Source organism: Bemisia tabaci, chromosome 2 (assembly GCF_918797505.1).
Source record: "Bemisia tabaci chromosome 2, PGI_BMITA_v3".
Taxonomy (NCBI): domain Eukaryota; kingdom Metazoa; phylum Arthropoda; class Insecta; order Hemiptera; family Aleyrodidae; genus Bemisia; species Bemisia tabaci.
Window position 1 is genome coordinate 57,460,013 of NC_092794.1, and position 14,970 is coordinate 57,474,982.

At 42.5% G+C, this 14,970-nt stretch overlaps 1 protein-coding gene across 1 annotated transcript in view; it reads left to right on the top strand.

Annotated features, from left to right (window-relative positions):
• LOC140223920 (uncharacterized) overlaps nucleotides 1-13,803 on the top strand; it is an 85,603-nt gene extending 71,800 nt beyond the window's left edge. Inside the window, exon 6 of the mRNA XM_072296430.1 lies at nucleotides 11,900-13,803. The gene's annotated coding sequence lies outside the window, so the exon portion shown is untranslated. The remainder of the gene's footprint in view (nucleotides 1-11,899) is intronic.
• The last annotated feature ends 1,167 nt before the right edge of the window (nucleotides 13,804-14,970 follow it).

Genomic DNA, 14,970 nt, shown 5'->3' on the forward strand with positions numbered 1-14,970 from the left:
GCTCGACGCCGACCGCACTGTTTGGCGAAATGCGTGAAGTATTCTAGCAGTCTTGCAGGCTCTGATATGAGTTTGACGCCTACCGCACCGTGCTCGGCTCGATTATTCGAACTCGCATCAGGATAATCGCGGCATCGAACAATCGGGCTTAAGAGGCTCATGTTGTGTTTCGACGCCGTATGTGCAGTCCAATGTTGCCTCGTTTCTCCCGATAAAACATTTTTTCGGAGAAAAGTTAGGAAAGTTTTCTATGCTCGCTTCTTTAGATTGAATGAAAAATTGAACAAGTTACGAATTTAAGCGCTCTGACACATGATTCTTCAACAAAATTTCACGCAAAACACGATTCGTGCAACGAAAACTACTGAAATCAACTTTTAGAGAAGATATTAGCGTTTTTATTGTCCATTGGTTACGGGAACAGAATTGCTCGGTCACACGAAAAACAGAACCCTACGCGAGTCAAATTGCGCACTATAAGCTTTAGCAAACTAATTGATAATTGTTATTTGGTCATTGTTGTGTGGACTGCATTTGTGTTGTTATGTGGATTGCATATGTGTTGTTATGTGGATTGCATATGTGTTGTTATGTGGATTGCATTTGTGGCACCTGAAAAATCGTTGAAATTTCATGGATGAAATTTGATTCCGGGGAAGTTTATTTCGCATCTCTGCCTCTGACTTGAGTCCCTTTATACTGAGAGTCAAGACAATGCGAATCCTTTTCTGATCAATTCCCGTATTTTAGACCTCCAAAGTACCACAAATGGGAATAAAGATTACATTTTCACCGATTGCAAAGATTATAATGTAGAATGGACCACGGAATAACGAGTTCTACAAGGAGCAAACGGAATGAGAGAAGGAACAGAGAAAGGGATTTGAGAATAAGCCGGCCATAGATAACCGACGAAAAACCGTCAATTTGTGTAATCTTTATTCTCGTTTGTGACTCCACGAGGAGGGTGTTGTCTTGACTCTCAGTCAGTGTTCGAAACTCACCTTTGAGTTTTAGGAGCCATGTGGCGCATCAAGCCCCATTTTTAGGCGCAATTGAAGATTTTTTAGGGGCCAAATTGACTTTTTGCCTATTTATTACGGCGCATTTAGTGAAAAGTTAGACGAAAGATGTTTTCGTAACAAAACTAGTAGCTGTAACTTGGGGCAGACAAATGCACTAAGAATGAAATCGTGAAGAATAGAAAAAGCAAGCTTTCACTTGCAGTGCTGAAAATTCCGAGTTTTTTCAATTCAAATACATTTGTTTTCCTTTCTTTATGTGACTTCCTGTGAAAATCCAGATTTGTAGGGGGCAATTTTTAGGGGCCACGTTGGCGCAGAGCTTTCATTTTTTAGGCGCCATGGCCGATTTTTTAGGCGCATTTGGCGCGTTGTCGCCTGTGAGTTTCGAACACTGCTCTCAGTATAAAGGGACTCTAGACGGAGGTAGGCGCGAAAGGGGACTTCACATTGACACGATGCGACGCGACGCGCGCCACGGGCGCATGGGCAGCGTGCTCACCCAGGGGGCGACCGGGGTAGAAAGGGGGGCGGGGTGGGGTGGGCGCAGCGCGGCGGAAATCTAATCTCATAATAATTACTCGTATTTTCGCGGAGGTGCATGAGATGCATCGGGTGTGCGAGTCGGGAGCCCCGCGAGGTGCATGAGCCTCGGGCGCATGCGGAGTATTGCGCACGCTAGGAAAAGTTCGCGCTCAATTTACCGCGCTGGCAATTGACACGAAAAAACAACGCCGACCGCCACGCTCTGTCCCCTCCCTCCGTTGCCGTGTCTCTATCAGTCTCTGGAACAATTCTACAGAGCTACTTCCCGAAAGTCCGAAAATCAGGAGAGTTTTTTCGGGCAACACGGGGGAAAAAAGCACGGGGTTGTTGGATGATATGGACATTTTCAATCAATTGTGCTAGAACCCCAATTAATTGTGGTGGTATCCCAATTAATTGTGGTGGTACCCTAATTAATTGTGGTGGTACCCCAACTAATTGTAGTCCTCAAATAATTGTGGTAGTACCTCAATAAATCGGGTTACTAATCCAAATGTTGAGGTACTACCCCAACTTGAGTTGAGGACGCACCACCACAAGAGAAGAAGAATTGTTTCTCCAAGTTTATTTTGGGCTCCCTTTAGCTTGGTGGTGCGAGCAAAAATTGAACATTCACTAAAAGTGTCCTTGAATTGACTAAAATTGCCCAATCAAAATCAAATTTTAACTGCGATAATAGCATAGGGATTATGAGGTTTTTTTTTTTTTTTTTTTTTTTTTTTTATTATTTATTTATTTATTTATTCATTCATTCATTCATTCATTCCTTAAACGGGCGTATTTTCCTCCAAAATGAATCCAATTAATCCAAGATTACCAGTTTCGTTAGGGTCAATGAACTTCAAGACTTTTCGTTCATGCGGGATGTAAAACATAAGTACAAACGTATCGGGTAGTAATTCTTACAAGGAGAAGCGCCTTTTCTTAATTTTTTTTTAACACATCTAATAAAGGCAGGCATGCTATCAGTGCTATCGCTCAGAGGAAATCGAAAAACCGCTAATGAACCTTCGAAGGTTGCCGTCCTTCCAATGAAATATATATATTTCTAAAATAATGCGACCATTTTCCTCGGAACATTCAGATGCCTCAGATCAAAGTGACCTTATACATCTTTCTGAAAAATGGGAGGCAAAACATTCTCGAGTCCCCCCAAGTATTTGAAATATATCAAGGGAAATTCGACAACTCTCGAATGTTCTTACGGTGTTTTTCCTGAACATGCAAAAGTAGTGTTACATACGAGCACGGGCACGAGTTCCCAGTTTCACGAGCGATGAATGGGAGGAACACAGGTGGCGCACTCTCCGTATCCCTAGAGCATCAAAAAAGAGACAAAGAAGGAAAACGCAATAATGAGAAATCACCCATTGTTTCTAAGTTTAGCATGATTATTGCATTCATTAATCCGGCAGCGCCATGAATTATGCATTGTAGCCTTACATGTTAGGTAGCGCGTGCTACTAACTTAATGACCAAGCTACCATCCTCCCGCGGAGCAAAGAGCAATCTGATGAAACGTCAGGAGAAAAATTTACTCTCCTGCCACTCGGGGAAGATGTGTTCTTGATTCTTGGGCAAAAAAAAAGTGCCTCCAACGCCTCCACCGCGCGCAGTGGGGTAAAGCATCTCGTCATTGACAGCAAATGCGTGCTTTGGGACCTCACCCATCCATCAGTACGGACCAATCACAGAGCTTTCTGCGGGATACATCAAGTTCCTTGTATTTCACGTCGTCAGTGCTCCCATTCCATGGCCCTCATAAGTTCCGGGATGTGGAACTGTTTTGTTCCGATTTCTTTAAGGTTCCGAAAAATGCGAAGATCAGAGACACTCGGGGAATTTTAAAAGTTTCAGGAAAAATTCCGGAAATTCTCAAAAGATCTGAATTTCGGAACTAGTTCCGGGAAATGGGAGCATCTCGTCATGGACAGCAAATGCGTGCTTTGGGACCCCATCCATCCATCAGTACATACCAATCACAGAACTTCCTGCGGGATATATCAAGTCCCTAGTATTTCACGTCGTCAGTGATCCCATTCCATGGCCCTCAAAAGTTCCGGGATGTGGAACTGTTTTGTTCCGATTTCTTTAAGGTTCCGAAAAATGCGAAGATCAGAGACACTCCGGAAATTTTAAAAGTAAATTTTGATGTTGCAGAAATATCAACGCCTTATAACTACCGGAAGTTGGCTGAGCTCAAATTCCAAAAATAGATCCAAAATTTAGTGTTTCAATTGCGCTTAATTGTTCTAAAGGGCTCAAAAGTTGCAGCCTAAAAACGAAATGGTAAGCCCCAAATCGCACTGGTAAAAAAAACCTCTTGGTTCAAGAGTGCAGTTATTTGTCGCCGGATTTAAGAGTCTGGACTCTTGTTTCAACGCAAAATCCGCTTGAAACAAAAGTTCAAGACTCTTAAATCCGACGACAAGAAACTGCACTCTTAAGTCAATGCACCGCGGCATTAGTCCAAGAGGTTTTTTTTACCAGTGCGGTTTTTCGATCATTTCCAGAAAACAACAACCGTGGAAACAATTGTGGACCTATTTTTGGACTTTGTGCTCCATGTTGCTCAGCCAACTTCACGGAGCCACGCCATACCGCACCGACCTACGTCACAAGATAAACGATCCTCAGGATGCGAGCACCTCCTTTTTTCTCTCTACGGCTTCATCGACCATGAGAAAACGTTGAATCCTGGAAAATGAAGATTTCCAGCTCTCAATTTGTCTCCGGAGGTGCCGCTGGGATGCGAACCGCAATGCAAATCACGGTTCCCGTCCTCTCTTTGTTTAGATTTCGACGAGAAAACTCGTTGTCGCGCTTGGATTCGCACTCGATCCGTCGGCCATTCATCCGACAATAAGTCTCGCTACGTTTGTATTAACGACGGTGACAGTTCCCACTCGTCCGGTCGCCGGTCGGCACTCGCCTCAGTCGCAGTCGCCCGGATCGCGAATCTCAATCGGCTGACAATGAGCGCGAATCGCTTCGGCCAAACATTGGTCGCTGCCGCGCGAACAAAGAACATCCTATGGACCATCGGGCGTTGCCTGATATCTGCAATAAAAGGCGAAATTTCATGAAAACCTGTGAATATCAACGAACAAGTTGAGTGAAGTTGGTTGCCCAAACAAGTTTCGGATTGGGTACCATCTAGGAAGAGAGGACGGGGACGTCCCGTGAAGGGAAGGCGGCAGGCAGGGCGTTGACGAAGAAATGTTGCGTTGTCAGTTGCCCTAATAACCTCTGGGAAGATAGGCATATCGACGGTGAAACTACCAAACCACGTATCTCGGTTTGCGATGTCGCAGATTCGTGTCATACTTCATTTTTTAGACGAGAAACTACTCAACGTCAATCCTCAAAAACTACCATGATTTTTCCTCTCTGTGTGAGGAAAAATTTGTGAAAACTTTAATGAATGATATCGATTATCGATTTATTCTCCTTCACAATAATAAAATGGGAGCGGAGATTTTTAAACACCGAAAACGAGACATACGTGGTCTGGTAGTTTCACCGTCGATATGTGGCGTTTGGGTGTTGCAGAATGCCTTACATCTCAGATAAATCATAGAGAGAAAAGAGGAGGTGTTTGCATCTTGAGGATTGTTTAACCCGTGACGTAGGTCGGTACAGATACTCAAGCAAAATCCGGAAGTCGAAGTATGAAAAATGCACCACAACGTCCGATTTCTTTGCTTAAATCAACTCATAATATGATTTCAAACACTTAACATAGAATGACATTTTTCCATAAATTACACCATTGCCAAGAAAATCGAAGTATCGTCCGCACTGACCTACGCACGGGGGAAAAAACTTCGTGCATGGGACCCGAAGTTGAGGTCATATGGATCTCTCAATTTTTCTGATCACGCATCCAAAAACTTGAAGTCGAGCTGCCGAAGTTCGAGTCAGACATCAAGGCACTTCAGTATGTACCGGAGTACTTCAGATGTGTGACCCGCACCCTTCGGTATAAATCGAAGTACTTCGGATATCTGACCCGAACTTCGGCAGCTGGACCTCAAGTTTTAAGATTCGTGATCCGAAAACTTCAGAGATCCATATGACCTCAGCTTCGGGTCCCACGCGTTTTTTTCTCCGTGCGTCAATTGCGTAGTCAAAAAAATCCAAGACGCCTGAAATGCAAAAACCTCCCCTTTTTTTCTCTCTATGTAGATGAATATTTCATGGCGAAAAATTTGGCGAGGTTTGAATGTGGATACGACGTTGTTGCTTCAGCGTGGTAGCGTTGGCCATTGTGACGTGTATACGGGCTGCGGGGCCGAGATCGTTACGTTGCGTTACGTCGGGCTGTTGCGGGGCGGCGGCGGCGGCGGCGGCGGCGGCGATTCGCTGGAAAATACACAGTAGCTATCGCGTTAGGCACGGTTGTTACCGGACGGTAATTTCCCATGAAAGGTGGAGCATCCGTAGATCCGCAGCCGCCGCGTAGTCACACTCCTCAACACCCGTGCATCATGAGCCTAGATCGGCATTCGGCATCGCATCGGGACGCACTATGGTCCCGAGCCGGGACCTCGCTCGGCCAAAGTCAATGCTCGTGAAAAACTAAATTTAAAAAAAAAATGAAAAAAATAAATAACTAAATGAACACAAGACAGTGGTCTCATTCCATGTCCGTCAAAAGTTCCAGGACTCGGAACTTTTTTGCTCCTATTCCTCCCAGTCCATGACCGTCAAAAGTTTCGGGATTCCTTTTAGATTTTTTCAAAAGTTCCATGAAAGTTCCGAAAAATCAAAAGATCCGGAACATTTTGAGAATTTCAAAAGTTCCGGGAAAATTCAAGAGAATTGCAAAAGTTCCGGGAAAAATTCAGGAGAATTTCAAAAGTTCCGGAATTCGAAACTAGTTCTGGGAAATGGGAGCACTGAAAAAGAAAAAGACCATGGACAACCGGACTAAAATGTGACAGTCACAATCTCAGCGCTTTGGCCTCGGCTGTTGCACTTTATGAACAGAGCATGCGGGGAATGAACATTATTTATTGAGAAGTCTACCAAAACTGCAACTCAAATTTGGGTAGTACCGCATCATTTGGGTTAGTACCCTAATTTATTGAAAATGCCCATATCATCCATCAAGCCCTACCCCTTTTTTTCTCTGTGCACACTTGCGTGAATTTTGCTGTTTTAAAATAATCACTCGATTTATTTAACCGAGGTCGGATTTTGAAGGAAACTCAGTGTTGAAATTGATCGTTACTGCGGACTGATTGAGTGATTTTTGAAATTTATTGTCAGATAAAGCAATAGACAGAGAAAACATAAAGAGTATAGAGTGGTCCTATTGGTTGAAATGTTTGGTTATCATAGACTAAGGGATAAACTGATGGACTATCAAATGGGTCTCTCGTGGGTTGCCGTTAGTTAATATCTACTTCTTCTGTCTATTTCATCATTTCAACCACCTGCTGTCACCAATAGGATGCCTTCATATCCCTTTTGTCTTCCTTGTCTATATATAAATTTCCTTTGTCAACAATCCGCCCACAGTTCACTGGAAAAAAAAAAAAACACATTGGATCTAGAGTCCAGACTCTTAAAAACATTGACAAGAAAAAATACTTTTGATTCAATCAGATTTTCGCTTAGATCAAAAGGAAATCCGCTCAAATTAAGAAGCTTGGTTCTTGATTTAAGCAAAAATCCGATTGAATCAAGAGTATTTTTTCTTGTCGATGTTTTTAAGAGTCTGGGTTCTAGATCCAATGTGTTTTTTTTCCAGTGCTTAGGGCAATTTTGTCGGGCTGATAGGGAGCTTTGAACCACAGTGCGTCGGCCTCGTCCAGCTTCCAGCGCGGATCTCTGATCTCGATGCCTCCCGACTTTCCCACAGCCACTGATGCGACGTCGACGGGCCCCCCTCTCCTCCCCCACCCCCTCCCCCTGACGCCCCCGCCCCCGATCCGTGCACAATGCAGACAACCCGGAGCCGGCCGACGAATATACCCATGCAGTCCGTCACCGATTAGTTCAGCCGACTCGGGCCGGACGACCTCTCGCATCGCCCGATTCCGTTACCTCGTGAGCCCTGGAACGCCTGGTGTGTTACCGGCGACAGGGCTCAGCCCGTGGTGTGGTTGCGTCCTTTAGTAGGCGTAGCGATGGTATCATCCGAATCGCCGCCGCGTCGCCCGCAAAACACAATCTCGTCGTCATGCGATATGCGACTTCCGGAAATTAGCGTATCTGTCAAAGGGGGAAGGACCCCTGGGAAATGGACGGTGGTGCCCCGGTGGGTAATCGGCAGGGCCGTTATTTCAGGCTAATCTTGGGGTGGGGCGGGAAAGCTTGTTAGGGGGTAAAATTTGCGTGAGTAGGCGGGAAAAACACTGTAGAATCCCCCTCCCCCCCATCAATCGATAATAATTGACCAAAATAGCCGTGTTAATAAAGGTCAGTTCTGGAATGTGGAGGAATTCTGCCGTGCACTGGAAAAAAGAACACATTGGATCTAGAGTCTAGACTCTTAAAAACATCGACAAGAAAAAACACTCTTGATTCAATCAGATTTAAGCTTGAATCAAGAACCAAGCCTCTTAATTTAAGCGGTTCCCTTTTGATTTAAGCTTAAATCTGATTGAATCAAGAGTCCTTTTTCTTGTCAATGTTTTCAAGAGTCTGGACTCTAGATCCAATGTGTTTTTTTTTCCAGTGTGCTTTAGCAAGAACGCCGTAAATTCATCAAGATTTTCCCACGATTTTGGAACTTAAAGTAAATACTGTTTTACCCATCCACCTCACATTTGCAGGCTAAGTTCTTTAAAGTATTTGGAAAAGAATTCTATAAAAACATCGTTTCTAGGTACACAAGTTTTCCGCTGTAATACATCGTTTCCAAAAAATTTAAAATGGCATTTACGGCGTTTTTGTGTATCACGGTAGAATTGTCCCTTAGTCTGTATGGTTTTCGGCCGTGAGTTGGCAATTGTAACTAATTTCGTCACTGAAGTATCAGTGAGAGAAAAATCATTTGCTTTTCACTCGTTCATCCGGGATTAATTTCGTTACTCAGTTTGGTAAAAATGCTGGGAATGCACCACAGTACGCCGACGTAAATTTGGCAACAGTGGCATTAATGGTGCATTTAAAAAAGTGTGAAGGTATAATTTCATGCCGACGACGCGACGGAGCTCTTGCCGACACAAGGCTTTTAATTATTTTGCACGCAACAGCTTGTGTGTAAAATCTGAGAACCGTTTTACTTACCGTTTTTAAATCCAATGCAATGACTCACATTATCGTCTCTGCACCTTACACTTGTGTTTCACTTAAAACCCTACAGCAGTCTCTTTAACGAGAAAAAACTGTTAATCTTGCGAGTAACAATTCAACTTAAAGCGACTAAGGAGTTTCTCGCACAACTGTAGACGTCCCCCATGAGCATTACATAGACCGCAAGCGCCTTCATTTTCTGTGATACTGTACGCCTTGCCGAGAAGTTAGTTTAGTTGCCTAGTCGACCGCAACCAAACTCAGGTCACCAAAATAAGATGCAATTTCGACTTGAAGTTGTATTCTCTTGTGAAACCACATGCTTATGGCTAGCTTGAAATGAATTTGAAGCATCACTAAGGACATTCAACTTTAAAGTAGTCTCAAATTTCGATTCAACCGACCATTTGACGATCTTCACGTGAAGCTCTCTATATATGCATGAAATGATCCTTTACTCGCTGTCGGAATTCATAGAATTTTGAACATTTTTGTTTTCAAACGAAAATGTTAGAAGGCGAAAAGAAAATAATGTAAGTCTCTGAAATAGATCGTCTCTGGATCTGTGTATGTTGCATCTAAGGTCTTGTCTCCACGGGACGTTTCATCCCAAGTTCGAATCGCGGGAGCGAAATTTCTGGGTCCCGGTTAACAATACAACAAAATGTATTTATCTCCTCTCCGAATCGCTCTCAGGACTTCACAAGGACTCTAATTGGTACTATGATTAGTATTGAATAACTCAATGTTTCTCTAAACTTCGCAAGTGAGATTTTTTCCTGGGACAAACCAACGAAACATCACGTGGAGACAAGGTCTTAAAGAATCCATGGGTCCACACCGGGCGCTTCGGTTTCCTAAATCGCAAAAGATGTTCGGGCCCTCGAATCGGATAACTCCTAGCGGGCTGATTGTTGAAATTGATAGACAAAGCTCTAGACAAAGAAGCCATGAGGAGTGTGGAGCGATGCTGCTGATTGGAGTGGGTGGTTCCTACACGGAGAAAAAAAACTCGTACGTGGGACTCGAAGTTTAGGTCGTATGGATCTCTGAAGTTTTCAGATTGAGCATCTGAACACTTTAGGTCTAGCTGCCGAAGTTCGGATCATACATCTGAAACTTCAGTTCTTACATCTGAAGTACTTCGGTTCTCACATCTGAAGTACTTCAGATGTAAGAACTGAAGTTTCAGATGTATGATCCGAACTTCGGTACCTAGATCTAACGTGTTCAGATGCTCAATCTGAAAACTTCAGAGATCCATATGACCTAAACTTCGGGTCCCATGCACGAGTTTTTTTTCTCCGTGTATGGACTAAGCGGGTAAACGATGAACTAACTATCGAGTCTGTCGTTGGTTGCCGTTAGTTAGTCCATTTTCTACCTCTTTCGTCCATTCCAACCACCCGCTTCCACCATTAAGATTGTTCACAGCTTTGTCTATCAATTTCAACAATCAGCCCGCAGGGTGGAGGGAGGGGGGTCGAGCCAATGCCCTGCGTCCTTGTTTCGGATCATTTCTGCCATCTCCACTCGAGCAATTTTACTCGGCCAACGCTATTTTTAGGCCGGAAGGGCGACGGGAGGGGGGCGGGAAACCACCCGCAACGCGAAGGCGGAGGCAACGTCACCAACGGAGATCGTAATTAATACGCTGTTTCGTTAACGAAGCCGTGATGCTGGGAAACCCGTCGGCGAAGAACCGCACATCTCCGCGATGAACGTAGGAGCGGTTACGCGGTTTCCGACGGCGGGCGGGCGCGAAAATCCGATCGGGAACCAAAAACCCATGACCGCCGCGATGACGGCCGGTAATCGATGACGGCGAAGCGAGAAAAGCGGTGAAATGGTCCGCCTCGGTTTTCTCTCGGCGTTTTTCCTCACTTCCCTTTTTTTCTTCCCGGGTTCATTTAGACAAAGCTCATTTAAGAGCAACAAATTAGATCGATCCGACACGCTCGCTCGAATAGCCCGCCTATAAATACGCCTTTTATCTCTCTCTCTCTCTCGCGAGCACCGACTTTTTGAATAAATAATACGCCGCCATTAGGCCTTCTTCTTCCTCGCGCTTCGGGTCGCCGCTCGCCGCTTCTTTTTCGGTGGAAAGCCATCGATAACCGTCCGGGAAACCGCGAGGAAATCTTTGATTGATTCGTCGGAATCCCGCTATTCCGGGCCCGATTAATTCCCCGCCGACCGCGGCCGATGACAGTAATGACCCCTTCGGGTCCCGCGGTCCCTTCTAATTGTGAGCGTGGCCCGTTTCCTCCCGGACGCCGGCAACGTTCCCTTCAACTTGACCTCCTTCCCTCTCGCTTTGCTCTCCATCGGATTCTCCGTTTTCCGATCAGAGATCTAGAAGTCTTTTTCAAGCAGAGATAAATATCATGGAGTCGGGTAAAATCAGAGACAAGAGACCTTCCACTGGCCTCTTGACGATGTGTGGAAACTTTTACTTCAGGGGCTTCAACATTTTCCAGGGTTGCGACAGTCAGGGAATACTTGGAAACCCGGGAAATGTCAGACAATTTTAAAAAGTCAGGGAAAACCTGGAAATGCCAGGGAAAAATTGTGAAGTCATCTTAATTTCCTTTCTAGAATGGGGTAAACGCTTCAAACAACAAATTTTGTCGGAAAACTAGCTCAACTCACTTCTTTTTAAGCATTGGGCATGTCATCAGTTTTCAGGGAATTTTACCAAAATGTGACAGAGAAATCGGAATAAGTTCGGAGATCAACGTAACTTCGCGCCGATTGATAATTGATGAGCAACGTGTTGGACTTAAAATGCGACACATGATGATTGATGAATGTCGGGCTGAGAACCTTGCTAGGCGAATTTTTGCTTATCAGGTTAGGATTGCTAAAACCAGTTGCCTCAACCCTTCATTCGGTCATCAGTCATCATAGACCATTTGTTTTCCGAAAGTAACTTTTACACTGCAGGAAAGGGAGCAATGTGGGATGTCTGAACTTTCTTGTTTCTGAAATTTCAAGTATACCGATGAGCCGCGTGAAATATAATACGCATGTAGTTAGTGATAAATCTTAATAAAGTTGCATGTCCTTTTTTTCTTTTTCAGATGTTGAGCTGTAATCCAGGCTCTACGAGAAATGAAAAATCATCGGTGAGTTTTCATGATCAATTATTACCCATCATATAATACTTTTGTCTGGGTTCGTCGATCCCAAATTTTTCATTTTGATTTCTCTCCGCGCAAAATTAGAATTCGATTAAATGACACATGTAAAATTTTGCTGATCTTAAATTTTATTTCCTACATTTCTGATTGAGTTCTTTTTCTTCTCACCTGCTTAGCATAGTACTTACCGAACTCACATATACTTAGAACTCCACCGTTTGTGGATCCATAGCATAGAACAAAAAAGTTATAAAATTTGATACAGGTGAATGCCCGCAATAAAGGTTCTGTTCTCCGGAGAAAAATTCAGTAGCTTTGAACTAAAAATGTATGGAATTGATTTTAGCATAAATTATCGGGCTTTTGTGTCAATGTTGCCACCCTTTCTTCTTCTTTTCCCTCTAAAAAACAAAAATGAATTTTACAAAAGTAACTGATGACATTCTTGTTGAGGCGCGTGTATTTATAGAAATCTCTCTTCATTTGAATTCCGCGTGAGTTCCCGAATATTAAATAACTCCACCGCAAGCGGTTTCAGCGCGGCTCATAGCTTCCAATGTTGCCAGATTACGCGATAAAATGCGTATTTTCCATTCATTTGTACGAGGAAAAGTGCCGATTGTCCTCAGCAGAATCAGATAATCATGCAGCATGTGCTATTGAACTCGTAAGCTTCTTCAGGTTTTTGTATTCTTCTTTTAATTCAAAGACACCTGCTTTGACAGGAAGGATCATATTTATAACCGCGACCTTCCGATTTTCCTTTTATGCCCTCGACCAGCTTTATTTTTACCGCCCTAGTGACTTGCTAATTAAGGGTGTTTCCACTCTACCTTTAAATGCAGGAAATTTTACTCTCTCTCTTACTGCCCTAATTCGAAGGCAACAATCTGGTCGACGGTGTTATATACAATCTGAGAGCTGTCCAGATGTTCGCAACTTTTCCTAATCGAACAAACGGGCACCTCTCGAGATTAAAATTAAATAGCTTGGCTGATAAATATATTAATTTCTCGATCACCCTCGTTCCGAGGTAAGAATTTGGTCTGTCATTGTCCAGTCATTCATAATAATTAGAGATATTGGTTACTTTTTGCTAAATATAGACTATATTCAGCAAAAAGTAACCTATATTCCTGGCTTATAAAATCTCCCACCTGCAGAAGTAAAGTATAACGGCACGAATTTGTGTCTAAAATGAGCGAGAAATAGTAGATCTTTAATGCAAAGTGTTGTCCAATCGCACTGCATCTCGCATGAAGGAACTGTCCTTTTAAGCTCGTCCGAATTAGTTGTTTTCAAAAGGGATCAAGTCCATTTTTGCACGAGCCTTAGCTTGCATAAAAGGACGCATACGAACTAACACTCATCGAAGAATGGACCTGTCCCTTTTTGAAAACAACTGATTCATCTATGAAAGCATCTATCCGTAGAAGGAAACTGATGGTACGTATGCTGTCTCTCACATGAGCCAAAGAAGGTAGTTCCATATATTCCAAGTTATGGTTTAGTTAGTCGTAACGCTCCCAACCATAACGTTCTAAGTTTAAGATACATGGCAAACACCGCGGATTTAAGGAAGGGTTGATCAATGAAACTGTGACATTGCTTTGATTATGCTACTTACAAAATTCAAAGCGGAGTAAGATTGATTCGTAGTTACTTCCTTCTGAGAACAACTGATTCATCTATGAAAGCTCCTATCTGTAGAAGGAAACTGATGGCACATATGCTGTCGATGCTGTCTCTCTAATGAGCCAAAAAAGGTAGTTAATTTTATTCCAAATTATGGTTTAGTTAGTCGTAACGCTCCAAACCGTAACGTTTTAAATGTAAGATACACGTAAAACACCTCGGAGACGAGGAGGGGTTGATCAATGAAACTGTAACATTTTATTTTATTTTGATTATGCTACTTTAACATTTGAAAGCGGAGTAATGTTTACTCGTAGTTAATTTTTATTACTTTAATAATTGGTTATTTTTTTTATCTATTTTCGTACTTCTTCCTTCATATTTATGTTTTTCTCCGAGAGGAATTATTTTATTATTTCTTTCAGTTTTTCTCACACGTAGTTGCATTTGCGTGTAGTGTCTTTAGCATCATTGATTATTATTTTGTAAACGTACCGTTTGTAAATTTGTATTTTGTTTTATTGAATTTTATTCCTTTCGAGGAAACCATTACTTTGGAAATTGCAACTCTTGTACCACCAACACAATCACTTGAATGAAATTGTTTCTTAAAATAACTCACAAAGGAACACTGTTGTGAATTTTTATTCTGATGTTCCACCATACTTTATCAGTGCTATAAAACCATATGATTTATTTTGATTTGACTAAATCAGAAAATATTTCCAATTTAAAGAGAGCCAGTTAGAGGGCTGCGAATCGATTCTTGAATCGTTATCTGATCTTCGTTAATAATTCCGCATCTTTGCAAATTTATCGATAGGCCTTTCAACAACAATTCATCAATTAGTGCTATTGTCGTACAAAAATTTGAATGTTGAGTCGTGCCCTGTTTACCAATTATCATTATACAATAAAACACTATTAAACATAGAGAAAACACGTTTAAAGTCAGGGAATATATATTAGTAAATCAGAGCACTTCAAGCTAAGCTAATACATTTTGTGCTCCCACTAAAAACCCAAGTAGATAGTTTGTGTGTGAGGAGTGAACATATAAGTATTATAGTATGTATTTGTATTCGTAGTTCTAGAGAAACACTTGAATTTTTCAATATTTTTTCTGTTCATTTTATTTTAGCGCCATTGACTACGTAATGTTTAATTTTAAGTCACCTACTCTAAATTCATGTTCCTTGAAATTTTCTTGGCTCGTACTTTTCCTGACTTCAAAACTTCAGGTATGGGGCAACTCTATAATCAGTGGCGTGGCGTGCTTTGCGATTATTATCAATTGATCTGTCATTTAAATATATGGAAAAAGATCGATAAACAGGGTGCTCGCAACGAACACCTTAATAATTGATTATTTACCA